Source organism: Panthera leo, chromosome F2, assembly GCF_018350215.1.
Source record: "Panthera leo isolate Ple1 chromosome F2, P.leo_Ple1_pat1.1, whole genome shotgun sequence".
Classification (NCBI taxonomy): Eukaryota; Metazoa; Chordata; class Mammalia; order Carnivora; family Felidae; genus Panthera; species Panthera leo.
In genome coordinates, this window is record NC_056695.1 from 68,531,807 (window position 1) to 68,559,178 (window position 27,372).

Consider the following 27,372-nt stretch of genomic DNA (forward strand, 5'->3'; position numbering starts at 1 on the left):
TCAGGTGCTGTAGGTTAGATCCAATTGACTGAGATAACAGTTGGGGTGAGATAAGGCATGAGCAGGAGATAAAGTGTTGATCGAGGGGGGTCAGAAGCACAAATAACCAAAGTCAAAGTATCCAAAGAAAGTACAGGAAGTGCTTGGATTTAGACACAGGGAAGGAAGAGATGGGTCTAATGTTTAGATATAGAATGGGGTTTTCCAGAGAAGGCTTCATAGACATTGGCCTCTTGTCTCTGCATATGTGTAACTTTATGAGATGTACATGTATGTATGTTTACTTGCACAAGTTTAACAGGTACTTACACGTTTGATCACTAGTCACTCAACAAACTACATGAAGATATACATATATGTGCCCACACACACACACACACACACACACATCCGACACAATTCTACTTCAACAGTTCATAGTTAGCATGAGTCTTTTGAAGTGGATGTAGAGATTTCAGTTGTGGTTTCCAGGGGATGCTCCTCTAAGAATTCCATTTTGTGTTTCTTTCAGACAAAGTAAAAGAAACTTGCATCTGTTTCTATGCTTACCCCATGTCTCCATCACGATGATCTGTTTTGCTTTCTGCATCTGGATCAATCCATTTTGCTTCAGGGAATAGCCTTCTGTGTTAGTCCCCAGATTCTGCCATTGTCAAAGAGCCTGTGGGAAGTGGAATTAACCTGGTTATGGTATTTTATGTCATTTTATTACTGAGAGTTTCCTTGTCATTAATGTCACCCTCACTCTTTTGCACCCAAGTCACTCTCCACCCAAGTCTGGATTTTAATATTTCTCCTGATTGAACTACTTAAATAAACTTAATTTTAAGCTTGCTTTTACCACAATCACTCTTAATAACTGCTATTGTCCCTTATAATTACAGTAACCACTTTGGCTCTGAGTGACTCATAACATTAGCCTTTAGTCCAATAAACCCTGGCAATTGTATTTGGCAGAAGATCTAGAGTATTAGTAAGAAAATAGCTATGATGGCTGGGTCTGGTGGGTCAGAGCTATACTGAAAACTCAGTAAGATTAGGGATTCTCAAGATAATAAAATTAAAGGTTTCAAGCAACCCCAGCTAGATCTTGAGATTGGGAGGCAGTTTAGGAAAACCCTTTAAGTTTATAGTCTATGAAATCGGACTATTTAAACCCATCTCTGCCACCTGTAGGCCTTATGTCCTTAGGCAAGTAGCTGAAGTTTCCATATTTCAATATCCCCATCTGTAAAATGGGTACAATCAGATGCTTACGACAACTGTTTCAATTGCTTCCATGCTGACTGATCTGTAACCAAGCCATATCACGTGTTAAATATTTTAGATACTGCCCTAGCCACATAACCATAAAATAGCCATATCTTTAAAAGGTTTTGAACGGTTTCAATTTTATTTCTCTTATTCCAATTCTATTCGTATTTTTTAACTTTAATTTTTATCATTACTTATTTATTTTTAATTTGAGTATGGTTGACACATGATGTTTACATTAGTTTCATGTGTACGACATAATCCATTCATTCCACAATTCTCTATGTTATGTGGTGCTCACAGGTGTAGCTACCATCTGTCACCATGCAATGTTGTCACACTACCATTGCCGTATTCCCTATGCTGTGCTTTCTTATTCCTAGGACTCATTTGGTCCATAACCGGAACCCTGTATCTCTCACCTCCCTTCACCCACTTCGTCCATCCCCACCCCCTCCCCTCTGGCCGTCATCATTCTCATCTCTGTCAAAATAACCATAACTTATGATTTTTGTGTGAAGATTCAGTAAAGATTACTTAACCGAAGTAAAGCCTTTAGTATTGTACTGAGTACATAGAAAATACTCAGAAATACAGGCTGCTGTTAGAATTATTTTCATTTTTATTATTACTTTTCAGAGAGCTTTCATCTGGGTCACAGATTTGTTCTCTCATAAAATCCTATGCTAACTATTAGAATTGTGATTATTATTCCATTGTATAGGTTAGAAAACCAAGACTCAGCGTGGTTGAATATTACAAAGCTAACAAGTGGCAAAGTGAGGTTTAATCCTGGTCTATTCTTAAAACTTTTTACTACACCACATTACTTTGGACCAGAGAGAGCATTTATAACACCCAGAGTAAAATAGGGTTAGGGTCAGAATGTCCATAATTGTAACAATTATGAGAGACGGAAAAGGAATTAAAGAGCACTGAGCATAAATCCCATCCCACCAACAACTCAAATGTGCTCTCACAGTTCTTTGTTTTAATTATAGAACAGGACCTTAAATCCTATAAGTTCAAGTCTAGTCTTGGGAGCAAAGGCGGCAGAGGAGAGAACATGTACTCACACCTTCATTGATATGCATGAAGTACAAGAAAGAAGAAAGCAATTAAAATCTGTAGCCTTTCTTTTTTAAGAAATGCAGTGTATGCCGTGTTGTGTCACCTAGATCCTTCCCTGGAGGACCAAGGTATCTATTCCCCCAACTGCTGGGAGTGTTGATTGCCGCCAGCTCTCAGCTGAATCCCCTTGGAACACTGCTATGAGATGAAGAGAACCCACTCTTCCAAGGTCAATCTCCTTCCTGGACACAGCTCACATCCAATGACTGGTCAATACCCAAGTACAAAGGACTGCAGATTTCCCCTGCTCTCTGAAGTAGCTCTTTCTTACGCAAACTTTTGTAAGCAGAAATGGGGTAAAGCAAAGAGTATCTCCCTGCTTTCTGAAAGTTCACAATATGCCACTCTGCTTTTAGGAAAGACCTACATTAGTATGGTAAAGGCTCTTTTTGAAAAAGCAAAATTCCTCTTTGGATTTCTTCCAGTTAGCAAGATAGATACGAAAGTAGGTCTTCCTAAATGTGATGTGGTGCAAGAGGAACTTCTGGAAAGTGCAGGATACCTGCATTCCCCTTGCATCAGTGGGGAGGGGGACAACTCCAGGAGAGCATCCAGCCCCAGAACTGCCGCCTTTGTTGTGAGATCCCAGGCTGTTAGGGTCTCCTTCTCTTTCAACTTGCTCCTCTGCTTTCACGACACCACAGTTATTCACCCCAACAGCATTACCCAGTGCATTTACTGCACACACATCAATGCCTCGGAGTCTATTTCCTAGGATACCCAAACTGCAATGTGGGGTAGAGCGTGCATCTTTGTTGTGGCAGACAATTCCAGCTAATCTCCCTATTTCCGAGAGGGCTCTAATGACTTATCAAATATTTGCTGTAGTATCAATGAATACATCAGGGCTTAACAAATATCAGGAGCACTTTCATGAGCATCAGGATGCAACTATTTTGTTGATTTCCAAGGAGTAATTGAGCTGTCATCAGAGGCTAAGTCTGTGGTCTTGGCAGAGATCCAGGTCTCAATGAGCACATCCCTTAGCATTACTTTATCTCCAGGGTCTTGAAGGCTCAGGACAGTGTGGAAAAGTCTTAATGACCATTCACCAAATGGCATTTAGGGAGTTTCTTCCTCCCAATTTATTTATGACTATACAAGGCTCCTAGAGCGTTCCTGTTAGAGTTGGGTCCCTCTGGTCCTAGGTCACCCTCCAGGTTCCATGTCAATAAGAGAACATTCCTGAAAGTTTTCTGGGTATAAAGATCACACAGCACATCACTGTACTTCCTAGGGGTGTCATGTACGAAGGGCAGAAAACAACCATCTTAGGGTTTTAGAACTTGGGTGATGTGTCACATTACGTCCACATCTCTGACCAAGTCTCCGCACCTCTGGTGATTACAGCCACGTGTCTTACTCTTCACTCCTGAAAGCCACCCCCTGTTCTCTGCCCTGAGAATCCTGCAGGTTCTTTAAGGCTTAGATGAAATGGGGCCTGCATGCCATCTAGTCACAACTGATTACTTCTCTAAGGAATATTACTAAATATAAACTTCTTCAGAAAGCAATTGAACTTCACCTGTTCATAATTGTAGATAGAGGAATTTAACTTCTGAAAGTCTACTGGAAGCAAATAATCCAAAAGGACATACCAATCTTTCCACATAAAGTCATAAAATTCCTAAGCATGACCATTAGAAAAACTCTAGTTTCCTTTTTACTCTTTTTCAGTAGGATTTCAGCTTCATCAGAGCAAGGATCATCATGTCCAGTTTCTTCACTTCTATGTCCCCAGTATCTAAAACAATGCTTAGCACATGGTAAATGTCCAATTAATATTTAATGAATGAATAAACGACCCTTCCAATGTGCAGAATGTGTAGCGGAAAAATGAAACTGTGTTGAGACACAAAGAAAACTTGCCTAAAAGGAGGCTACTAACATATTTCTAGCTGGAAGAAGTCAGCATTGGAAAGATGCCAAATTCTCTAATAATCTATGAATTTAACCACATTTCCACTTGCAAAACAAATTGACATTTTTGTTTTAGAACTTGAAAAATTATTCTAAATTTCAGCTAGAAGAAAAGAATAAAATAGCCCTTTCGTTTTAAAGAAGAGAAGTAGGAGAGGTTTTGTTCTGCTACATGCACCTGCACACTTACGTACACACGCGGAAATCACTGTGGTGCAGGACGAGAAGGATAGTTGGCCTGGTGAAGGAAGAGCTTGAATGCTGTAAGGTATAAAAACACGAGATGTGTTCCTCCCTGTTACTGTTAACTGTTACTGTTGAATCTTCCTTTCCCACTGGTTAGCAGCCATTTGAAGCATTACGATTATTAAAACAATCTATTTTCAGTCCAGCCCATTCTAAAGCTCTAATCTCAAACTTCGCCTTCCACCTTTCCTCCAGTATAGACTCAGCTTGTGGCTCTGGGGCCTCTGAGAGGTGGAGAAACGTGTGAAGTCTTCTCTAAATGTCCTTCCCCTGCCAGCACACCAGTGAAATCCATTCTGTGAGAGCCATAAGCCTGTATTTTCTGTGGAAATTTCATCTGCTACTAAAGAAGTTAGTGAACTCCCAATGAATCTATTGTATATCCAGGCCTAACAGTTAGGTTCTCAGTGACTCAGAACGACAATTTTTTATGCGAGTAAAAATAAAAGCAGAGATTGGGCCTTTTAGCACCTTTCTGAAGATACAGCATGCAACATTAACTCCATTTTTAAAAACCCAAGTGTGAAGAGCATAAAAGGAATGACATTAAATTATCAACATGTACCATCTTCTCTCTCCTACTTCTCCCAAAGGATAGAGACATATTACTTGCCAGGTCAATTTGGGATCCTCCTTTATTTATATAGAATACAAGAATAAGGCAAAGGATAACATAAAACAAACCAAAAGGCATGAGCCAAAAAGGCCAATGTTAGAGGACAGATGGGGCTGTTTCAGCTGAAGAGAATAGGGGTTTTTGAGGTGCATGGAGTGGGAGACGGAAGAGATTTGAGACAACTGTAGAGAGGGAAAGAGAAATTGACAAGGAGTGATATGGGGAAGGGGATTTTTAAAGCAGTTTTGCCAGCTTCCAAGAACACAGCCACCACTTTAGAATCTTCTGCTACCATTACTTTTTGGGGTTTTTTTGAGAGGTACTATACTAAATATTTCCATTGTTTTTAATTATTTCTAGTTACCGGACTATTGGTTTTTATGTGACTTTACAAAGCACTGGTTGCAAAGCAGTTGTGTTGTATAGGCTACACGAATTCTTTCACTTACCAAACATGCCATCTGTGTATTCTGGTCAGGAAGAATCATTCCAAATGCTTATGATGCCCTGATGCAGAGATAGTAAAACAATGATCTCTGAATGAATGCTCTGGTGGTTTCCCCAAAAGTTCTGTAAAACAAATATTGCATTGAAGTTATTTTCATTCTTAATAGCCTTGAACTTATCCTCAAAAATCCTAGGTTCATGTTTTAGTTTTACTTGTTAACTGTGCGACCAAACTGTGAACTTCCTGAAGACAGGAAAGATGCTTTATCGTCTTTTAATGCTGCTAGAATTTTAGCAAGTGGCCACCTGGGGCACATAGTAAACACTCAATATAGGCAGATAAGTGTGTAAGGCTTCAGTCATATCCAAGAAGTCCTTTGGTTGTCTTTATAAAGTCCCGGGTTAAAGATTCCTCCTATTATCATTTTGAATTGGTTCTTGAAGAATTTAATTACCTACAAGTTGGGCAGGTATGACTCTTCCTTAAGTGGTCATATCAGGTGAAGATCTGCACTCCCCACACACCCTGAACGCTACCTTAAATAAGAATAAATATTTTGAGTTTGCTTGAATACGTGAAGAAATGAAAGAGGGAAAGGGAAAAATATACAGGAAGGAATAGAGAAAGGAAATAATGAGAATTCAAGGCAATTCTTTAGGGAAAAAAATCTATTCCAACAAATCCTTGGTTGAAGTAACCAATCAACATGTCCAAGAAACCTGAAAATATTATTTTTTCCTATGTTGGAACATCTCTAGATGTTTTAGGCAGACTACTTAAATACAGGAAACAGGTAATACACAGGCTTCCATTTTTCTCCTCTTATCACCATGGTTACTCTTATTTAAATTTATCAGCAATGTTGGACACTTAGTAATGTGCTCATACTGAAGAGACTAGATATGTTTATAGAGGATGAAGATTGCTAAACTATTTTTTTCCAGCAGATCAAAGCATTGCCAGTTTTTCCCTTCTACCTTTTTCCTACAGAGGGAAACACATCAAGTTCCTTCTGAAGGTTCTCTGTTCCATCCCCAAGGAACTTCTCAGTAATGTTCTTTCATCATAAATTGCTGGGTGTTCTGAAATGTTTTCTCCCCTGAAGTTATAAGTCACAAGTTTCTGATGTTTTGTCTAATCTCTCTCTCAGCATACTGATTCTCTGGAGACAAGTGTCATGAAAATGCTTTTGGATAGATAAAAATGCATTTGCTCCTTTGTCTCCACTGACCCTGTTATTCAAAGAGTCAATATCTGTAGAGATGGCAGGTGCATTACCTGAAACATGGATTTTTCTTCTCCAAGTATTGTAATTATTGATGCTTTGGACTCTTCCTGCTTTATCCGTCATACTAAGGCTATCCTTGAAAACATATTGCCTGAGTCTGGAGCTCATAAGTCAACATCAATGATAATAGAAAGCATTTATTAAAGACCATTAAGCACTTACTCTTCTAAAAGTGCTTTTTTGTGTAAAAACTTTTTCAATCCCCACCACAACCCCAGGAGATCAGATCTACTACTATCCTGCTTTATAGATGAGGAAAATGAGGCACAGAGAGGTTAAGTAATTTCTTATTTCAAATATAGCAAATGGTAGAGCAAGGGATTGCAATGTGGCATTTCCTTATAGATAGCTCCCTCGCGCTGGAACATACTGCCTCCAATGGCAGGAAATGGCATATAGGCAAGATTTTTTAACCCGTATGTAACCTTCAAGGCCCCTGAGGATTGCATATAAAAATGTCTATACACTGATATGCATACATGTTTGTGGTTATGTGTGCACTTTTCTGAGAAGAGACTCTACTGATTTCATTCAATTCTCAGAATGGTGTAAGGTTCCATAAGAAATGGTTCAAGAACAATACAGTGAAAAATAGTCTAGTGTTTGAGATCTAACAACTCATGGTTGTCACCCACTTTATTAAGCTATTACCAGCTTTAATTTTCCTGGTATGTTGTGCAAGGAATAACAATGCCAATGACATAGGGTATTGTAAGAACAAAATGACGGAATGCATACCCAGCATCTAGAAGACTGTCTTGCATATATATCAAATAAGTACAGGTCCCTTCCTGATCCCTCTAGAAGCCTCTAGGTAAAGGGGATGCTCCCCATCGATCATGATAAGTAGAGATGTCTTCATCTGCTTTCTTTCTCAGGGTCCCAGTGATCTTTCCTAAATATTGCCAGCCCAGAGCAGTAATTGTGAGTGTAGGTCAAGGGCACAATTCTGGTCTCTGTTCCAATTCTCACCTTTACACAGATGATATTCAAGTTTTCTCTAGGCCCAGGTGAGTCTTTTACACATTTCTCTTGGCAGAGGACCAATTAGGAAAGATAACAACAAAACAACAGCCTAAACCTTGCCATATTTGGGGTACAATTGATACTGCCTTTCTAAAAAAATTGAAAACATTCTGAATTTCAAGGGAAAAGCAGGTTAAGCAAAAGAAATTGAAATGTGACTGTATTGCTCTTCTATGGCTGCTATCAACAACTTACTTCAAATTTAGTGGCTTAAAATCACAAAGATTTGTTATCATATATTTCTGAAAGTCAGAAGTCTGATGTGGGTCTCACTGGGATAAAATGAAAGTGTCACCAGGGTTGCATTCTTTTCTGAAGGCTCAAGGGGAGAATCTGTTCCCTTATCTTTCCCAGTTCTTAGACACTTGCCTGCATTCCTTAGCCCGTAGTCCCTGCCATATCCAAAGCCAACAATTGCCAGTCTGGTCTTTCCCACTCTGACATTGACTTTTCTTCTGCCTCCCACTCTACTTGCACTTCAGGATTCTTGTGATTACATTGGGCCCACCTGGAAAACCCAGGATATTCTTCGTATTTTAAGGTCAGTTGATTGGCATTCTTAATTCCCCTTTGCTGTGTCATATAACATATTCACAGGTCCTGGGGATTAGGATGTGGACATCTTTGGAGGGCTATTATTCTGTCTAACACAGTTACCTTCTAAATTAGGCCTATCATGACCACCCTATTTAAATTCCAACCTACCTGCACCTTCCTGATCTTTCCTATGAGTTTCAGACATAATTGCTGCCATAAAAGTATGACATGCCGGGGACATATATTTTATGGGATATACGGATAAAGGACTCAAGTTGACCTGGGTTTGAATCCTACTTCTGCCATTTTTAATGTGATAATCTTTAGAAAGTCTTAGCCTACATGAGCCTCAGTTTCATCGTTTGGGAAATGGTGATAATACTTCAACAACTGCACAAGGTTGTCGTGAATACCAAAGGGGAGGGGGGCAGAGGGAGAGGGGAGAGGGAGACACAGAATCTGAAGCGGGCTCCAGGCTCTGAGCTGTCAGGACAGAGACCCACAAACTGTAAGATCATGACCTGAGCTGAAGTCAGAGGCTTAACTGCCTGAGACCTCCAGGCGCCCCATCCTTTGCCCATTTTTAAAATTGGGTTATTTGTTCTCTCGTCGGTGAGTTGCGGGTATTCTTTACACATTCTGTGTATTAACCCCTTATCATATAGATGGTTTGCAAATATTTTCTTCCATTCCATAGGTTGCCTTTTTGCTCTGTTGATTGTGTCCTTTGATGCAAAGACACTTTTAATTTTTATGTAGCCCAGCTTATCTGTTTTATCTTTGTTGCCTGTGCTTTTGTTATCATGTCAGTAGTGAAAATTATAAGTCCCCCTTTAACTCTAACACACCCATGCACACACATAGGCACACACATATGCACACACACACACACACACACACACACACAATCACAAGAGCCAAGCATTTAAAAAGAAGCATTGAAGAAATCGCTGAAGCCACTACCACCAAACAAAAGAGCAGACCAAAAAAACCAAACCAGGGGCACCTGAATGGCTCAGTTGTTTAAGTGTCAGATTCTTGATTTCGGCTCGGGTCATGACCTCATGGTTCATGAGATCAAGCCCCACGTAGAGCCCTGCACTGGGCTCTGCACTGGGCATGAGCCTGCTTAAAATTCTCTGTCCCTTTCCCTCTGTCTTTCCCCTGCTTATGGGTGCATGTTCTCTCCCTCTCTCTCTCTCTCTCTCTCTCTCTCTCTCTGTCTCTCTCTCTGTCTCTCTCACAAAAAATCCAAAACAAAGAAAGAAACTTGTCTATTTTTGAGAAATCTCCTTCTTTTGTGATCAGAAACACGCCACCTTCGTTTCTTACGCCGTCTTCTCCTTGGAAATAAATGTAAGGGAATAAGAGCAGCTGTGCTACAATCCTGGCAAGAACAAGGAAGTTGGAGCCAGTAAATCAATATTCTTGCCATTAACTAGCTGTTTGACCTTGGGCAAATCATTTTCCCTTTTTAGGTCTCATGCATTGTATCCGAGATCCCTTCCACCTTTAATGCTCTGTGTCCGCTTGGTTTCTCACGTGCAACATAAAAGACCATATTCTTGGTCCTATCTCTTGTGACACCATTGTTGGTGGGTTTACTAGCAAACAAATGTCCCTCTGACCACTCTCTTGAGTGCAGTCTCCCTAATTGGATGAGAGATAGTGGGATTTTCTAGCCAACTGCTAAATCTTTTATTATGGTCTTCCCACGCCAGGTGCCAATTGATGGGTATCAAGATAGAGAGTTTAAAGCTGATTTGTGACCCCCTTTTGACCCTGTCTGCAGGTGTCTCCCTGCCCCCCCCCCACCCCCACCATAGTCATTCCTGGCTTTCAGACCTCCTCCTCCAGCTCTTTTGGGGAGTCCTGCAATTTTACCATTGATCACTTGCCTCAACTTGGGTTTGCTCTCTGTCTTTTCTTGTCTTGGGCCAAACCACCCTTTCTTAGACTCTACTTTTATACCTGCCCATCTAAGACCACCAAGGTCATACCCATCCACTCTCAGAAAAATGACTGTTTTCTGTATTTCTTCTGTCTGAGATTGGTGAAAACTTTACTCATAAAGTCAATGTCTGGAGCAATTCTGATCCACTCAAATTCAGAATTGTCCTTAGAATCTAATATTCTAGATCCCAGGTGAGCCAGAATCACATAACAATCGTGATCTCAGCTCAGACCCAAAAGTACTCACTATTCCCACAAATAACTTGATTGATGCTATCTGAGCTAGTTTAGATTATAATTAGAAGTTTTTCTCAAGAAAAACTTGATGAGCCAACTTTTATTTCAATACATTCCTAGCCTGTTCTTGTTTAAAACTACTGCGGCAGAACTTACAGTGGGTGGTGACAGGTGTGCAATAAATAGAAATAACAGATAATGCTCCAAGCATTTTCATTTGTCTGTAATGTGTTATCACACTTAAGTTTGAAAATGAGAAGTTCTGATGTTGGGAATTAGTAATAACCAAACTCCAAAGTCACAGAAAACACACACACACACGCGCGCACACACACATCCTAAACCCAGAAGACTACTAAAGAAACTTCCCTTTGCCAAGTTTCCCTGTGTACTCACATACATGCACCCGCACATGTGAGCACATGCTCTTATACATGCACACACACACACACACACACACACACACGTTTCTTTACATGAAGAAATGTACACTCTTCCACATCATGATGCTAAGTGCCAACCTAAATCAGGTCACTTTTCTTTCAGCAAGTGTGTTGTAAAATACATTTTATTTTGGTAATGGAATAAACATGGATACTCAAACCTCTAATGAGGCAATGACATCCCTTTGACACCTACTGATTTCAAAATGCCATCACCAGGGTCCTGAATGGGGAACTAGATTTCAACTTGGGAGCAACGTTGTGCTGAAGATGAGTCTGCGTCCTGGGCGATTGTTGCCTTTCTCCTTGATTTGAATTCCTAGCCTGACTCTAACATATTGGGGAAGACAGATGCTGGCAGAAGAGTAGGCACGGAGAACAGTGAGACCACCCCAAAATGAGGCAGGGTTTAGCAGCAAAGTCCGCCAATCTGGACTGCACACTAGGAAGCATGCCAGATGGAAGCTTAGAACCCCCAGGAGAAGCAAATCAGGCCTTTCTGATAACCCGGAAAGACACAACTAAGACAAACAAAGACCAGTCACAAGAGCAACAAAAATTAGAAGACCAGGTTATTGCTTTGGAGCTGACATCACAATCAGAACTATACATCATGGAAACGTTGTGCTTTCTTTCTGGATACAGAAAGACTAAGTATATTGCTAACTGGGACCCAATTGACCAACGGTGGATTTCAGACTTCTAAGACTTCTGTGTTTTCTATCATGCTGGTTGAAGAAAGCCTATGAAGTAACTTGAATGCTATGCTGAAAGCGTTTCAACTTTATTCAGTAGGCAACAGGGAGCCACTGACATTTTTTGAGCAATAGACTGATGTATTATCACCTTTTGGTAATGTCTTTTCACTAATGAATTTGGTTTGTTTTTGTCCCAGGAGGAGAAGGATACTGTGGTTAATCTTTTCAAATCCTTTTTTTTAGAAAGAGAGAGACAATAAATGTATAGAAGTATAAACAACAAAAAATAAACAAATACATAAAGTGTGTTTCCAGTAAATACATAAATAAGTAAATAAATAAATAAATAAATAAATAATAAATCCAGAGAAACAAGAAGCATGAGTCATATAAATCATAGCCAACCAGAGTTCCAAATAATTTTTCCCTACAAAAGCTCTTGATAAATGGTCAATAAATGTTAAGTGGGGTATTATTTTGTAGTTAATTTCCTTCATTTTCGAGTTTTGTTCTTCTAAGTGATTTCACCAACTACTTTATAACTGTGGCATGTAGGAACATATCCATAATCTTTTTTTTTTCCTATAGCAGGAGTATAGTGCAAAGATCTTGCTTCAGAGAGCTAAGTGATTTACTGGAAGACCTATGAGACGATTCTGAAAAAACAATTCAGATCTCTTGAGCTTTCTACTTTTTTAAAGTTAACAGTTAGTGGTGGAAAAGAACATTCAATTTGATTGAAAAGTAACATACATATGATTAAAACATTTACAGTCCAACGGGCTGTTAGGTACCAAAATTTACATTTATTTTTTTCTGCAATGGTAATAATTTAGCATCAATTAACACTACATTAAAAAAAATCCTTTGTTTTATCTTTCCTGTCTTTGTGGAAAACTCCCTCTTTGCCTGCTGATTTTTGACAACCTGTTGGAAGGTAATGATAGCACAGATTTTCCTTTGAGCCATATTACAGCACAGTTCCCTGACAACTTTGTCTCTGGCTAAACAAATCATCTGCGCCCTGCCTGATTTGTTTCCATTTTTGTAATTCAACTGCAATTTGTTCCTTCCCATGGTTAAATGAAAACCTGGTCATCAGATGCAATCCTTCCTGTTTGAGAGTCATAAATAATAACGTTTCTGAAGTGCAGCACATAAATATTTTACTAACCACAATATAGGTTTGTAGGATAAGGCAGAATGAAAGTGGTAAAGATTTCCTATGGATTCATTTTTACAGGATTTAGATGCCATGTTATGGTTTGGTGCGTTCATTAGGCTCATTAAGAAACTGTTTCTCATCTGAAGAAACAGAGTAATATAAACCTGTGCTTCTCAATTCCTTGACATATCAGGTTTACATTTGCTTCCTGGTTGAGTTTGGATGTAATATATATCATCAAGTATTCCCAGGCCTGATTTTAATTCACTCACTGCCATTTGTTTTTCTACATAGCAGTGTTACCTCCTGGGCAAATTAAGTGCCGCTGTAGAATAATGAAGTTTATACTGAAAATAAATTCTTCTTGCTGCCGCTGGGCCAGTCACCTGAAACCATAAAAAGGAAAAAAATATGCGGAGATTTGAGGAGGGCACAGGCGTGCTAATGAAGAGTAGTACTGTAAACATAATTCTTCTCTTCTCCAAGTTAAAAAATTTTGTTTAAAAATATATTCCCTCTGGTCCAAAAAGCTATTTCCCATGTCCTATGGTTTCTGTTCTGTAGGTGTCCCGAAAATAATTGGGTATTTAAAGAATCTCAAAAAATTGCCGATCACAGAGCCAACCGCCTCTTGGTACTTTCCCTCTGAGGCTCTTATTAATTTTTAGTCAGCTCGCTGCTATTTCAGGTCTTTAGGACTCCTGTAAGTAAAGGAAAATGCTGGGTGGGTGGCAGAGGAGGAGAGAGCAAATAAATGCAGAGGGAAGTGGGCTCTCCAGAACTCAGAGACAGAGGCTGGTGTGGTCTCAACAAAGACAGAGTTAAAGCAGTTTCAGGGGAGAAAATCACTCCCTCAGCTAGACCATAGGTGAGCATAAGAATCCCATTTCTCTCCGGCTGCTTGACTGGTATAGACTGCGTGCATTCTTCTGGCCTTTTTTTCCCAAAGATGGCACTCCTTTTGTTCTCAGAAGGGCATAATGACTTGATCCTCAAGGAATTTTTCTACTTTTTCTAAGAGATGCATAAATCCTGCCCTTGTCTCGAACACCCTCTCTCATTGTTCTTCACCTGGAAAATTTTGCACAATGTCTAGCATACAGCAGGATGTCAACACATACTTGTGCAGTTAATGTTTCCCTCTAATGTGGAGGTGCTATTTTAGACCATAAGGGGGATCTTGGTCATTTCGAAGGGCATTTACCAATGTCCCCTCCGACCCTCTAGTGGGCATGACGGGTAGCAGGCTGCACTGGGACTCTTGGTTCCCATGGGAAGGTAGTTCCTCTGAGTGGACTTTTCCTGTTTTCCACTTTCTAAACTGTAGAGTGGTAGAAACCATATTTGGCAACACAGGACTTAGTAAAAGGCAGGGACAGTGATCTGAAACTGAGCAACTAGATGTTTTTCTTTTCAGTCTTTTCATTAATTACGGTATAAAGATACTTCTCCCAAACCGAGGTTAAATTTTAAAAGACTTTGGAATAATGGATGTTTTTATTTTATTTATTTATCTACTTACTTATTTGTTTGCTTGTTTATATTTTAGTTATTGGTCAAGCTCAAATGATTATTTTCAAGTATATAAAAAATGATTTTCCAGAAAAAAAATTAAACGTTACCTCCTTAAGAGTGAACTTTTTGGGAGAATACTTAAAATAAGAGTATAATTTTTCATTTTTCTACTATACTGCAAGCTCCTTTTGAGAGCAAAGTCTTTTTTTTTTGAGAGAGAGAGAGTGCGCGCACACGAGAGAGAGAGAGCACACGTGCAGAGGAGAGGGGCAGAGAGAGACAAAGAGAATCTTAAGTCGTCTCCATGCTCAGCACAGAGCCCAAAGCAGGGCTCCATCCCATGACCCTGGGATCATGATGTGAGCCAAAATCAAGAATCACATGCTCAACTGACTGAGCCAACCCCTAGCAAAAACTTTTTGTTTGTCTATTTTGTTTTGCTTTGTTTTCAAGTCCACAGCTACAGGAATGAGTGGAATAAATAGTTTATGGTTGGTACACATTAAATTTCTATAGGTAAATGTGGGGCAGAGGGAAGGTGGGAGGAAAAAGGGGGTGAGAAAAGAGAGCTATAGGGAACTCTTTCTCCTCCAAGAATCTGTTATGAACAGGCCACCTATTCCTGAGAAAAAGAAGGCTTGACATGACACAGGATATAATAAGAAAGTCTAGAAATGGTCAAATATTGATCATGTATCAGAGTTAATCTGGGAAGACCTCACATGAGGATTTTAAATTTTATCTCCTTGGTTGGAAATTAAGTAGCAGTTGAGGGTTTCACTGAGGTAATAGTGACATCTAAAAAACTGCACTATTATAATTGTACAATTTGACACATTTTGAAATATGTATATGCCTGTGAAACTATCACTACAGTTAAGATAATGAATATATCCAATCTTCTCAAAAGTTTCCTCGTTCCTCTTTGAAATCTTCCCCACATGTCTGTTCCCACTCCAGGCCCCAGGCAACCACTGATCTGATTTTTTACTACAGAGTGGTTTGCATTTCCTGGTATTTTGTGTAAATAAAACCGTATACTATATACTCTTTTGTTGGTTGGCTTCCTTCACTTAGAATAATTAAATTGATAACCATCAATGTCTTTATGTGCATCAATAGCCCACTGCTTCTTACTGATGAGTAGTATTGCATTTTATGGCTATAACGTGTATGTTTAACTTCTTAAGAAACTTCCCAACTATTTTCGAAAGTGGTTGAGTCATTTACATTTCCACTATAATGTGTATGTTCAACTTCTCAACAAACGTCCCAACTGTATTCCAAGGTGGTCGAACCATTTTCACTTCTGCTGATAGTGTAAGAAAACTGTTCTACATCCTTACAAACACTTGATAGGGTCACTCTTTTCATTTTAGACATTCCAATGGAATCTTGTGGTTTCAATTTTCATGACCTTCATGATTAGCGATGTTGAGAATCTTTTTAATATATTTTCTGTGGTGAAGTGTCTGTTCAGGTACTTGACTCATTATTTTTCAGGGCATTGTTTGCCTTCTTATTAAATTTTGGAGTCATTTGTATATTCTGGATGGAAATCTTTTATCTGATATTTATTATGAAACTATTTCCCACCAGGCTGTGACTTGGCTTATTATTCTTTTTTTTTTTTTTTTTTTTTTTTTGGCTTATTATTCTTTTAGCAGTATCTTTTGAAGAGAAGTTCCTAACTTTTGATGACATCCAAATTTATAACTTTTTAAAATATAGATTATGCTTTTGGAGTCATACGTAAGAAATCTTTGGGGTGCCTTGGTGGCTCAGTTGGTTGAGTGTCCAACTCTTGATTTCGGCTCAGGTTATCATCTCACAATTTGTAGGACTGAGTCCCATTGGGCTCTGCATTGACAGCACAGAGCTTGCTTGGGATTCTCTCTCTTCCTCTCTCTCTGACCCTCTACCCTGTCTAAAAATAAATATGTAAACTTAAAAAAAAAAAAGAAATCTTTGGTTGACCTAGAGTCACAAAAATTTTTTTCCAATTATTTTTCTAGAAATGTTATAGTTCTGGGTTTTAGTCTGTAATCCATATTGACTTATTTCCATACATATGTAAAGGATTCAAGGCATGGATTGAAGTTCATGTCTTTATCAGCAAACTCAGTTATTCCAGCAAGACTTGTTTCCTCCACTGTCTTTTCTTTGCACTTTTTTTTTTTTCAAAATTCAAATGACTGCATATGTGTGGGTCTAATTCGGGATGTTCTACTCTGTTCCATTGATATGTCTATCTTCAGCAAAACAAACAAACAAACAAAAACCCCAGACTATCTTGATTACTCTAGCTTTATGACATGTATTAAAAACTGGAAGATTAGGTCCTTAGACTTGTTCTTTATCAAAGTTATTTTAGGTACTCTCTGTCCTTTGCATTTCCATATGGATTTTAGAATCAGATTTCTGCAATTAAAAAATAAGACGATGTCTTATAGCACACGGTAAATACGGTTTTTTTCTAATCATGTAAGTCATGTAGTTGTATCACTAAAAATATCCTTTTGTGGTGGATGTCTTTTTAGCACTGTTTTGGAAGGACATTTTTTTTCCTTAGGCAAAGTCATACTGCAGCAAGGGTAACCGCAATAGCCACGTGGCTTACAATAACCAAGCCTCATTTCTACTGCAAGTTGATAGACAAGTTCTACTCCATATTGTTTTCATTTCAGACATGGGCTGAAGGAGCAAACCTCTGTTTGGACAGTGCAAGTCTTATAACAGAGGAGGGAAGAGAGATAGTGCTACCACTCAATGGGCCTTAAATTTTTGCTGAGAAGTCACATGTCACATCCATTCACCTTTCATTGGAGAAAGCCAGACACATGGGCAAACCTGACGTCAATGGAACGAAAAGAAAAATTCTCAGAAAGAGGGCACAATAGGAAAAGGGACGTAATTATTTTAACATAATAAAATCTATCCAGATACAAATTAGCTCTTTTAATTGGCCACTTTCAGAATTGTGTGTCAATCTGTGAATGGACAGGATTGATTTAATGTGGAATACATTTTCCATGGGAAGAATTAAGGTATCCCACTTGTTTTGCCATGTGTGGCAACGCCTCCTTTTCTCCCCAACTTGACTCCTCTTAATTCCATTTAAGAAGCCTTCGGGCTGGCTACTTTGACTTCATAGCCTAGTGTCATATTACATATTTCTGGGGAAAGTGGCACTATTCTTTCCTGTATCATTGTTTTGCCCATCATTTTATCCCTTTCCTTCTATTATTTAATATTTTCTCAGAGATATTTACAGAAAATTTACAAACATGTGTAATTCAGTAAGTAACCGATTCTCCCTAAATGGAATTAAACTTAAGTGAGAATAGAGAAGTGGATTGTCTGGAATCCAATAGGATAATTACCATAAAAGCCATCGTTAATTGAATGCTCAATGTGTGCCCGTCATGATTCTAAATGGCTCACCTGCATTTTCTCATTTAATGCTTCCAGAATGCTATTAAGTAGATACCATTGTTATAATGTGAATAACAATGAAGGAATAGGTGCACAGAGATGTTAAATAACTTGTCTAAAAACTCACAAGTACTGTATTTGAACCTTGATTCAAATCCAGCCCTGATTCCAGAACCTAAGTCTACAACAGTGTAATTCAACAAGATGACCTTCAAATAATCTCAGAGTTCTTAACTGACAATCCCTGACATTTTAAAATGGGCAAAACTGGAATTTTAATATCAAAATGAAACAGTTCATTTTCTATGAGATCACTTTTATCTGGACAAGGTAGGCTGTTGATCTCAGGCTAATTTGGGGGAAATTGCCATGTGGATGAGTAAACAATCTAAATTATAGTACATTATAAAGCAATGTAGAGAGGTATTACTTTAAAATTCAGATAGAAACTGGAATTTATCTAAATGAGCTGTGATTAGGAGTTGGTGGCTGACACAAAGTCACTTAACAAATATTAGTTGCATCACAATTTAATTATAACTTCATTCCACTTAAAAAGAAAAAGATTTTAAAATCCTCAACGAAATACTATAAAATGAAATCCAGCAGCAGATTAAGAGGATTATACATCTTGACTAAGTGGGATTTATTCCAGGAATGTAGTGAGAAATCATTCTATGTAATAAACCACATTAATAGAATGAAGAAACACACACACACACACACACACACATCTCAATTCATGAAGAAAAAAGCATGTGACAAAATATAACACCTTTTCATGATAAAAACACCGAACAAACTAAAAAGAGAATACAACTTATTCCACATGATGTATTGATGGAAACCCACAAGTAAGACCACATTCAGCTAAAACACTGGACATTTTCCTTCCCCTTAAGATCAGGAACAAGACAAGGGCGCCTGGGTGGCTCAGTTGGTTGAGTGTCCACCTTTAGCTCAGGTCATGATCTCACAGTTTGTGAGTTTGAGCCCCATGTCAGACTCTGTGCTAACAGCTCAGAGCCTGGAGCCTGCTTCGAATTCTGTGTCTCCCTCTCTCTCTGCCCCTCCCCTCCCCATGCTCTCTCTCGCTCTCTCTCTCTCTCTCAAAATAAATAAACATTAAAAAAATTTAAGATCAGGAACAAGACAAAGGTGGCTGCTTTTGTGATATGTATTCAATATTGTATGGAGGTTCTATCCAGAGAAATTACATAAGACAAAAAAAAAAAAAAAAAAAAGGAATCAACCAAAATGGAAAGAAAATAGTAAAATTATATTTTTCCCATTTGATATGGTCTTAAATACAGAAAATCCTAAAGAACCCACAAAAAACACACTAAAGCTAATAAATTATTTCAGCAAAGTTGCAGAATAAAGGATTGACAAAAACCTGTTTTGTTTGTATATTCTTCTAAAGAGCAATCCAAAATGAAATTAAGAAAACAATTCCATGTGTAATTACCAAGTGTGATGTTGGCATCAAGGTAGACATACTGATGGATGGAGCAAGCTAGAGTCTGCACATAAATTCTTTATTACTAGGGGCCAAAGACAGCTGAGCATATAGGTGAACCTGAGAACTTCTGCATTCCCAAGACTAAAGTATCAAAATATTTCATCAAAATGTTAGCAATGGATGAAACTCTAATATCTATAATGTCTTTTTATCCAGTGATATTTAAGATGTGCTAAGTTGAGCCCTGGTACTTGTGAAGAGTTGCTTGAAAGCTGTCTAGAGAGATGGGGGTAGGGGGAGAGAAGTCACGGTGGCTCCGTCTCACCACAACCACTTCAAACAGAATAGTTCCATTTTCATCTATTTTGTTTGTTTAGTTTTTAAGTGTTTATTTATTTACTTTGAGAGAAGAGAGCAGGAGAGGGGCAGAAAGAGAGGGAGAGAGAGACAATCCTAAGCAGGCTCCCTGCTGGCAGCACAGAGCCTGATACAGGGCTCGATCTCACAAACTGTGAGATTGTGACCTGGGCCAAAATCAAGAGTCGGACGCCTAACCAACTAAGCCACTCAGGTGCCCCCATCTAGTTTGTTTACTGTGTCTCCCAACAAGGTTTTGGTGGACATGTCAAAATTTACACTAAGTTTAAAGGGGCCTGAATAGAAGGCTCTCTCCTATTTGCCTTTAATCCCAATTATGTTACCTTGTAAAGTATTGAGTGATGGCTGCCTTCCCTAATACTATTAGGACCTATAATTTTGTACCCTATAGAATTTGCAACACACTTAACTGTTTCATTTCATTTTTCTTTAAAGTAGAATTCATACACGGTGTTATATTAGTTTCAGGTATACAGTATGATTCAACAATTCTATACATTTCCCAGTGCTTATAACAATAAGCACACTCTTAATCTCCTTTATCTATTTCACCCTTCCCCCCATCCACCTCCCCTCTGGCAACCACCAGTTTGTTCTTTGTATTTAAGAGTTTGTGTTTTTGTTTGTCTCTTTTCTTCTTTCTTCATTTGTTTTGTTTCTTAAATTCCATGAGTGAAATCATATACTATTCATCTTTCTGTGACTAACTTCTTTCACTCAGCATTATAACCTCTAGGTCCACTGATGTTGTTGCAAATGGCAAGATGTGTGTATACACACACACACACACACACACACACACACACACACACAGTTGGGTTGCTTCCATATCTTGGATAACCCTAACACTTCTTATGATGTACACATACCTATAATATTCCATCATATATACACACTACACACATATATAAAGAAGATGATATAGATAGATAGATAGATAGATAGATATAGACAAACATAGATTACACACACACACACACACACACACACACATACATATACAGTTGGTTGTTTCCATATCTTGGATAACTCTAACACTTTTTATGATGTACTTATACCTGTAATATTGATAGTGCAATTAATAAGGTTCCTGCTTTTCCAAATACAAAACTGAGATAGAGAACCAGGTGGTAGCCAAGCAAAAAACCAAACTCAAGTTTATTTCACTCGAAATTCAATGCTTTTGGTATCTGCATCTCTAGAGCTTAGTATATTTTATTCTAAAATACTTAAAACGGAAAATTCTGGGGCTTTGGAACAGGACATAAAGAATGGAACACTAATATTTAAAACTAGCTAAAGCCTGCTTTGTCCTTATGGATTTTTGGAATATAATTTGCTACTACATTGGTTTTTGCATTGATAGAGGAAAAAATAGTTCCTCTCCAAAATTTGTCTACCCAAAACTTGTGAATGGAACCTTAGTTAGAAATAAAGATTTTGTAGATATAATCAAGATGAAGTGATACCGAATTAGGATGGGTTGTAAATTCAATAAAGCTGGTATCCTTACAAGAAGAGAGAAATTTGGACATACAGACATAGATGCACAGGGGAGAAGGACAAGAGAAGACAGAGGCAGAGACTAGATGATGCAGGATTCCAAAGATTTCCTGCAACCACAAGAAGGTAGAAGAAGCAAGGAAGAATTCTCATCTGCCAGCTTGGGGGGAGGTGGGGAAGCCACTGGGACTGCTGACATCTTGATTTTAGACTTCTAGCCTCTAAGCCTGTGAAACAATACATTTCTGTTATTTTTAGCCGCCCAGTTGTGCAGATGCCCTAATTAGGAAACTAATACAGGATTTGTTTGGGAGAATATCTAGTTTCATTACCAATTCAATGGTCCCCGGAGTGAAATGGCTTCAAAATGAGAGACGCATTAGTAAGTTTTCCCCAGCGTTTCAAGGAGCGCTTACTAAATGTGGATAAGGATGAGGTTAGAAACCAGGAAAGTTCTCCACAGGACCCCATCCACCAGTTTAGTGCAAAGAGTGCAAGTATTCAAAATTAGAGAGCTAGGATCTGTGAAAACTAATAAAAGGAAACCTCATCACTAAAATAGAATCAGGAAGCCAGCAGGGGAGCACTACCCCCTACCACTCCTTGTCAATTGCAGACTTAACCGGAAGACTTACCCTGTAAGCAAATACTACTTTAACCACTACTTTACTTTCCCGGCAGGAATAGGAAAGGTTTTCCTCCTCCCCCAGCAATAGCCCAGCCAATGAGAGACAGCCACGACTCAGCCAATGAGAAGCCACCATACTTCAGAGTCCCACTGTCCTCCAATGGACCTTTATGTTTACCACGTTCCTCTTACCGCTCCCTTTTCTCGCCTTTGTTTTCCTGGATTGCCTAGAGCTTGCTTTCTCAAATTGTAATTCTCTGCTATTCTCAAATAACCCATTTTGCTCAAATAAAGTTTGCTGACAACTTTATTTTTTAAGGTTAACAGATCTCATTCTTGATTTGTAACCATCCAAAACTGAGACTCTGTGAAAGGTACTGACTTTCCCTAGGTCTTTTCTCTCTCCTAACAAAAGGGAATCTTTCCCGGATCTACTAATTTTCAGAGGGATAGTGAGTATCTGAGAATAAAATGATTGTGAAAATGTTTTGAGCCGTCTAGCACTGTTCAATTCATTGTCACAAAGGACTGTGGAAATATAAGCCAACCTGATTATTTTAGTTTTCAATTACATCAGCTAGAATCTTCAAATATGGAGTGAAGAAATCAAATGGCTATTTGTTTCCAAAGTTTAACTTTCTATCCTTTTCCTAACCTAATTGCAGAGACTATGACAAAACAAAACAAAAACAAACAAAATTCCATGTCCTGCTTTTCTATTAACCTAGCTTGTTAAAGCTTCCACCGCTTCAGAAAACAACAGCCATAAAGCAGTGCAGAGCCATTGTAACCCTTAAAGCAGGGAATGAAACTTACTCTTCATTGTTGACTTAAACGGAAAATTAGCTGTTGTGAATACAATCAAGGCAGGCGGCCAGCCACTTGCTTGTTTGCTTTCAGATCCATTTCCTGCTCTTTCCTTGATCTGTATCATGGGAAAGCAGGTCCTTGAAAACTACAGGGGTGTGGCGTGCCTGGGTGGCTCAGGTGATTGAGAGGTGGACTTCAGCTCCTGTCATGATCTCACAGCTCCTGAGTTCCAGCCCCGCATCAGACTGTGCTGACAGCTCAGAGCCTGCAGCCTGCTTAAGATTCTGTGTGTTCCTCTCTCACTGCCCCTCCCCCGCTGACACTCTTGTCTCTCTCTCAAAAATAAATAAATATTTAAAAAAACCTACAGAGGTGTTAGAGGAGCCAGTTGAAATCCCCAGGGGCTGACTGAAGCAAGGGCAGATGCAGGGTTGGGGTACATCTCCCTTTCTGTGCCCTGGTTGGTGTCTGTTTGTGGCTGCAGCACCTTCCCTCCCCTCTTCTGATACCTCTAGTCCTGGCTCCCACTCTGGTAGCACTCCCCACCCCCACCTCCATTTTCCCACCAGCCCTCAGGATGGAAGTGTCCTCCTAGAGTTTCTAATTTCATTTTTCACCTTCCCTTTTCTTCTTTCATCTCTTCCAGCATCCTTGTAACTAATTCCCTATATTAATGTCCCTCTATTTAATTTACTTGGTGTGTTTTTGTTTTCTGGATGGGCCCTTATTGAATCAGTAAGTTAAATTAGTTTGTCTCTGCATGGAAGAAGACATAAATGTTTCCAAGTTTTTCTGATTCTCTAGTCTTAGAAAAGATTGATTGCCCTTACTATACACTACAGCATGGAAAAAATACAGCCACGTGATTATTTACCCTGATATAAATGTATGTAACACTAGGAACACATAAATAAGTCTTTATTTTTCTCCTTTCTCTAGAGTGTGTTTGGAGACAATTATGAAAACAAACTTTTCAGAGGTGGCAGGGCTGGGTGGCAGGTAATTGAGAAGGGATGTACAGAATGTTCAGTTTTGCTTGGGAGTTTGCAATGTTTCTGTATATAATCACAGTGCACCTTCAATCCTTCTAACTGGTGAACTAGTGAACTAGTGAACTCTTTCTTGTCCTACAAAATTCTGCTCAGATACTGCTAGCTGTTCACAAAACTGCAGTCTCTTCTCTTCTTCATGATCACGCAACTACTTTACGTTTTTTAGCCTCCCGTGTTGGTAGGTATCGCCAAGTGCCTTAGTTCTAGGCATGGAATGTAGTATCACTTCCTAGTGATACTACCATTTCTGGGCGTAGTTTATAAAAATCTCTTGCGTTGGCTTATCCATGTGTCTTTTCCACTTCTGCCTGCTGACACAGAGAAGCACAGGATGATTTGGGGAGCTCTGCATTGAAGATGGCCCAGCCCCTGTCAGTCTGGGTCTCTGAAATACTCCGTGGTGAGGAGTCAATCTACAGACCCATTCAATCACTGATACTGTTACATGAGCCAAAATAAACTTATACATCTGGGGTCTATTACTTATAGCACATAGCATGTTTCTAACCAATATACTCCCTCCCAAAGTCTTTCCTTAACTTCTACAGAAGCAGTAGTTTCCTGTCTTAGTTTATATCTCTCTGGCAGCCCTTATCAAATTGGATTAGATTAACTGCTCATAATGTTCTCTCTCTCTCTCTTTCTGTTTCTCTTTCTGCAGAACATGAGTTTTAGAAGGACAGGGAGAAGGCCTCATTTACCTTGCATCCCCAGTGCCAAGCACTAGGTATGGAGCACACAAGGTCTCAAGAATTGTATGTTGAATTGAATGGACTGGAATTGGGGTCTTCCCTAGTCTCTTTCCTTCTCCCATCCTTCCTAGGACGAAAATCTTATCCCTGTTACCCTGACCTTTTTAAACCAATGTCCATTATTCGCTGCCAAACATATCGCCCCATCCATCTACCCATCTACTTGAAGTTTTGAGACTTCTATATGTCAACCATTCCTCTGATCCCCACTTCTCTACAGAACCATCACATCTCTGAGCCTTATCCAGCTTCATTATGGACCACAGACTGTAGTCTCATTGAAGTATTGCAATATCCTGGGGGGGTAAAAAATAAGTATGATGTTTTTTATGAGCACATGATAAGATCTCCCTGAATGAATACTCTGAGCTGTGTTTATTTAATTGAAAGAATATTACCAACCTGAAAACCTCTGATTTCTAAATTTAGCCATTGTTAGTTATAATCCAGGATTAAACAGCCTAACAACCCTGAAAACCCATGAGTCCCATGATCAGAACAAAGGTTAATTCATTGAAATACAGTTTGGGGAGGATATTTTAGCTGTAGAAGAACAGGAACAATAGAATAGCAGAATATGTCTTTATATTCTTTATTCAACTAGAGCAAGACTAGAAGGTACCTTTTTAATATCTATTTACCTCACGGGTACTTTGATATTAAGAATTATACAGATTCCTGGGGCACCTGGGGGGCTAAGTCGGTTAAGTGTCCAACTCTTGGTTTTGGCTCAGGTCATGATCTCACAGTTTGTGAGTTCGAGCCCCATGTCTAGCTCTGCACTGACAGCATGGAGCCCGCTTGGGATTCTCTCTGTCTCCCTGTCTCTCTCCCCTCACTTGTGCTGTCTCTGTCTCTCTCGAAATAAATGAAGCTTGAAAAAAAAAAAAGGAATTGTACAGATTCCTAATCTTTGCCATTGGAAAATAACGGAATCAAAAAAAATATCAGAACTGGAAGGTGCCTTTCAATTCATGTATACTAGTGGTCCCTACCATGCTGAATAATGTGAACTTTTGAAGTACATTTTCAAAGTTGTGGGCACACACGCACACACACACACACACACACACACTCACACACACTTTACATACAGTTTCAATGACAGTATTCCCTGGAGGACATCCATGATCTCTCATCCATCCACGGAAGCCCATTAATGAAATCTTGTATGCACTAACAAAGAAGTGTGGATATCAGCTATGAAGTTTACTCCCTATAACGGTAAAGTGCAATAAATGCCACATTCATAAGTTTATCAATTTTTCCAAATTAAATTGCATCTACTTCTAGCTCCTACTCACTAGGCTTGTAGAAAAGTCCAGCTCAATCTTCATTAAGAAGGCTACCACATCCATTCCCCCAGGATTATGTCCTGGGTCTTTCATAGTGCAGACCATCAGGAGTGTTTATACTAGTTATGGCTAATGTGTTCGTGGTCCAGGGCCACAAGCTCCTGTTGCCAACCCTGGGCAGGCAGTTTCTCCTTGTGGCTCTAGAAGCTCTCACTCCTCATGTTCTGTCACATCAGCATCACCAAACCACTCCATCAGAGGTATTATCACCTCCAGGGGAAACAGATGATGGTGACCATGCAGGAGGATGGGGGACTGCTATTGGCTAATCCTTGAGTTCTCCCCACCCCTCCCAAATTCCAATTCCAATCCCAGCTCTAGGGGAGAAACTCTAAAGGTTTTCTCAAATCCTATAGCTTTCATCTCCTCTGCTCCACCTGCTGGGAGAGTTCAGCATAAATCATGTCACCTGCTTTTTGCAAATAGGGAAGCATACCTTAATTGTTGAGCACCCAGAGCAGCCTAGCTGGGTTCAAGCCCCGTTTTCATGCTTACTAACTCTATGAATGCATTAGTTTCCCAGCGCTGCCATAACAAATTACCACAAACATGACTTTAAAAAAAAAAACACAGAAATTTATCATCTCACGGTTTAAAGGTCAGAAATCCAAAAATCAAAGTGTCACCAGAGTTGGTTTCTTTTGGAGGCTCTGAGGAAAAATCTGTTCCATACCTTTCTCCTAGGGGTGCCTGGGTGGCTCAGTTGGTTAAGCCTCTGACTCTTGATTTTGGCTCAAGTCACAATCTCATGGTTTGTAAGTTTGAATCCCGTGTTGGGCTCTGGCTGTGACAGTGCAGAGCCTGCTTGGGATTCTCTCTCTCTCTCTGTCTCTCTCTCTCTCTCCCTCTCTGCCCCTCCCCCCCCCCCCCCCCCCCCCGCTTGTGCTTTGCTCTCCTTCTCAAAATAAGTAAAAAATAAAAAGAAATACACACCTCTCTCCTAGCTTCTGGTGGTGGCCAGCAATCGTTAACTTTCCTTGTCTTGCAGATGTATCAATCCAATCTCTGCCGCCATCTCCATGGCACCTTTTCTTCTTTTATGAGGACACGTCTCATTCAATTTTATCATTCGGTTTAATGCAGGATGATATCATCTTGAGGTTTTTAACTTAATTACATCTACAGGAAGCATTCTTCCAAATAGGTTGGCTTCACAGGTTTTGGATGGACATATCTTTTGGAGGATCACCCCTCAACGCACTACAACAAACTAAAAGCAATTTTTTAACTGTACAGTGTCCATTGTGACCTATTGTATAATGGGCATGATGATGATGATGATGATGATGGTGATGATGGTAAACTCCCCCATAAGTTTACTGGGGATAGATGAGTTTATACATATAAAGCACTTAAAGAGTTGTTGGTAAATAACAAGTATTCTTTGCTAAACAATATTTGCTATAATGGGGAGTTAACTTCTGAAGAGCTGTTAATTTCTGCTCTTGGGTTAATTCAAAGCTCTCTTAACAAAACCCAAGACAAGAAAGCACAAGAGCTAATAAATTCCTCTTTATGAC

The 27,372-nt window shown here is 39.2% G+C and overlaps 1 long non-coding RNA gene across 1 annotated transcript; it reads right to left on the minus strand.

Moving 5' to 3' along the window:
• Positions 1–459: 459 nt before the first annotated feature.
• On the minus strand, positions 460–27,027 carry LOC122211212. Its single transcript, XR_006198560.1, has 3 exons — positions 26,786–27,027; positions 5,617–5,737; positions 460–661 (listed from the first exon to the last, which is right to left on the minus strand). It is a non-coding gene; the product is annotated as an uncharacterized LOC122211212 (long non-coding RNA).
• Between the last annotated feature and the right edge of the window lie 345 nt (positions 27,028–27,372).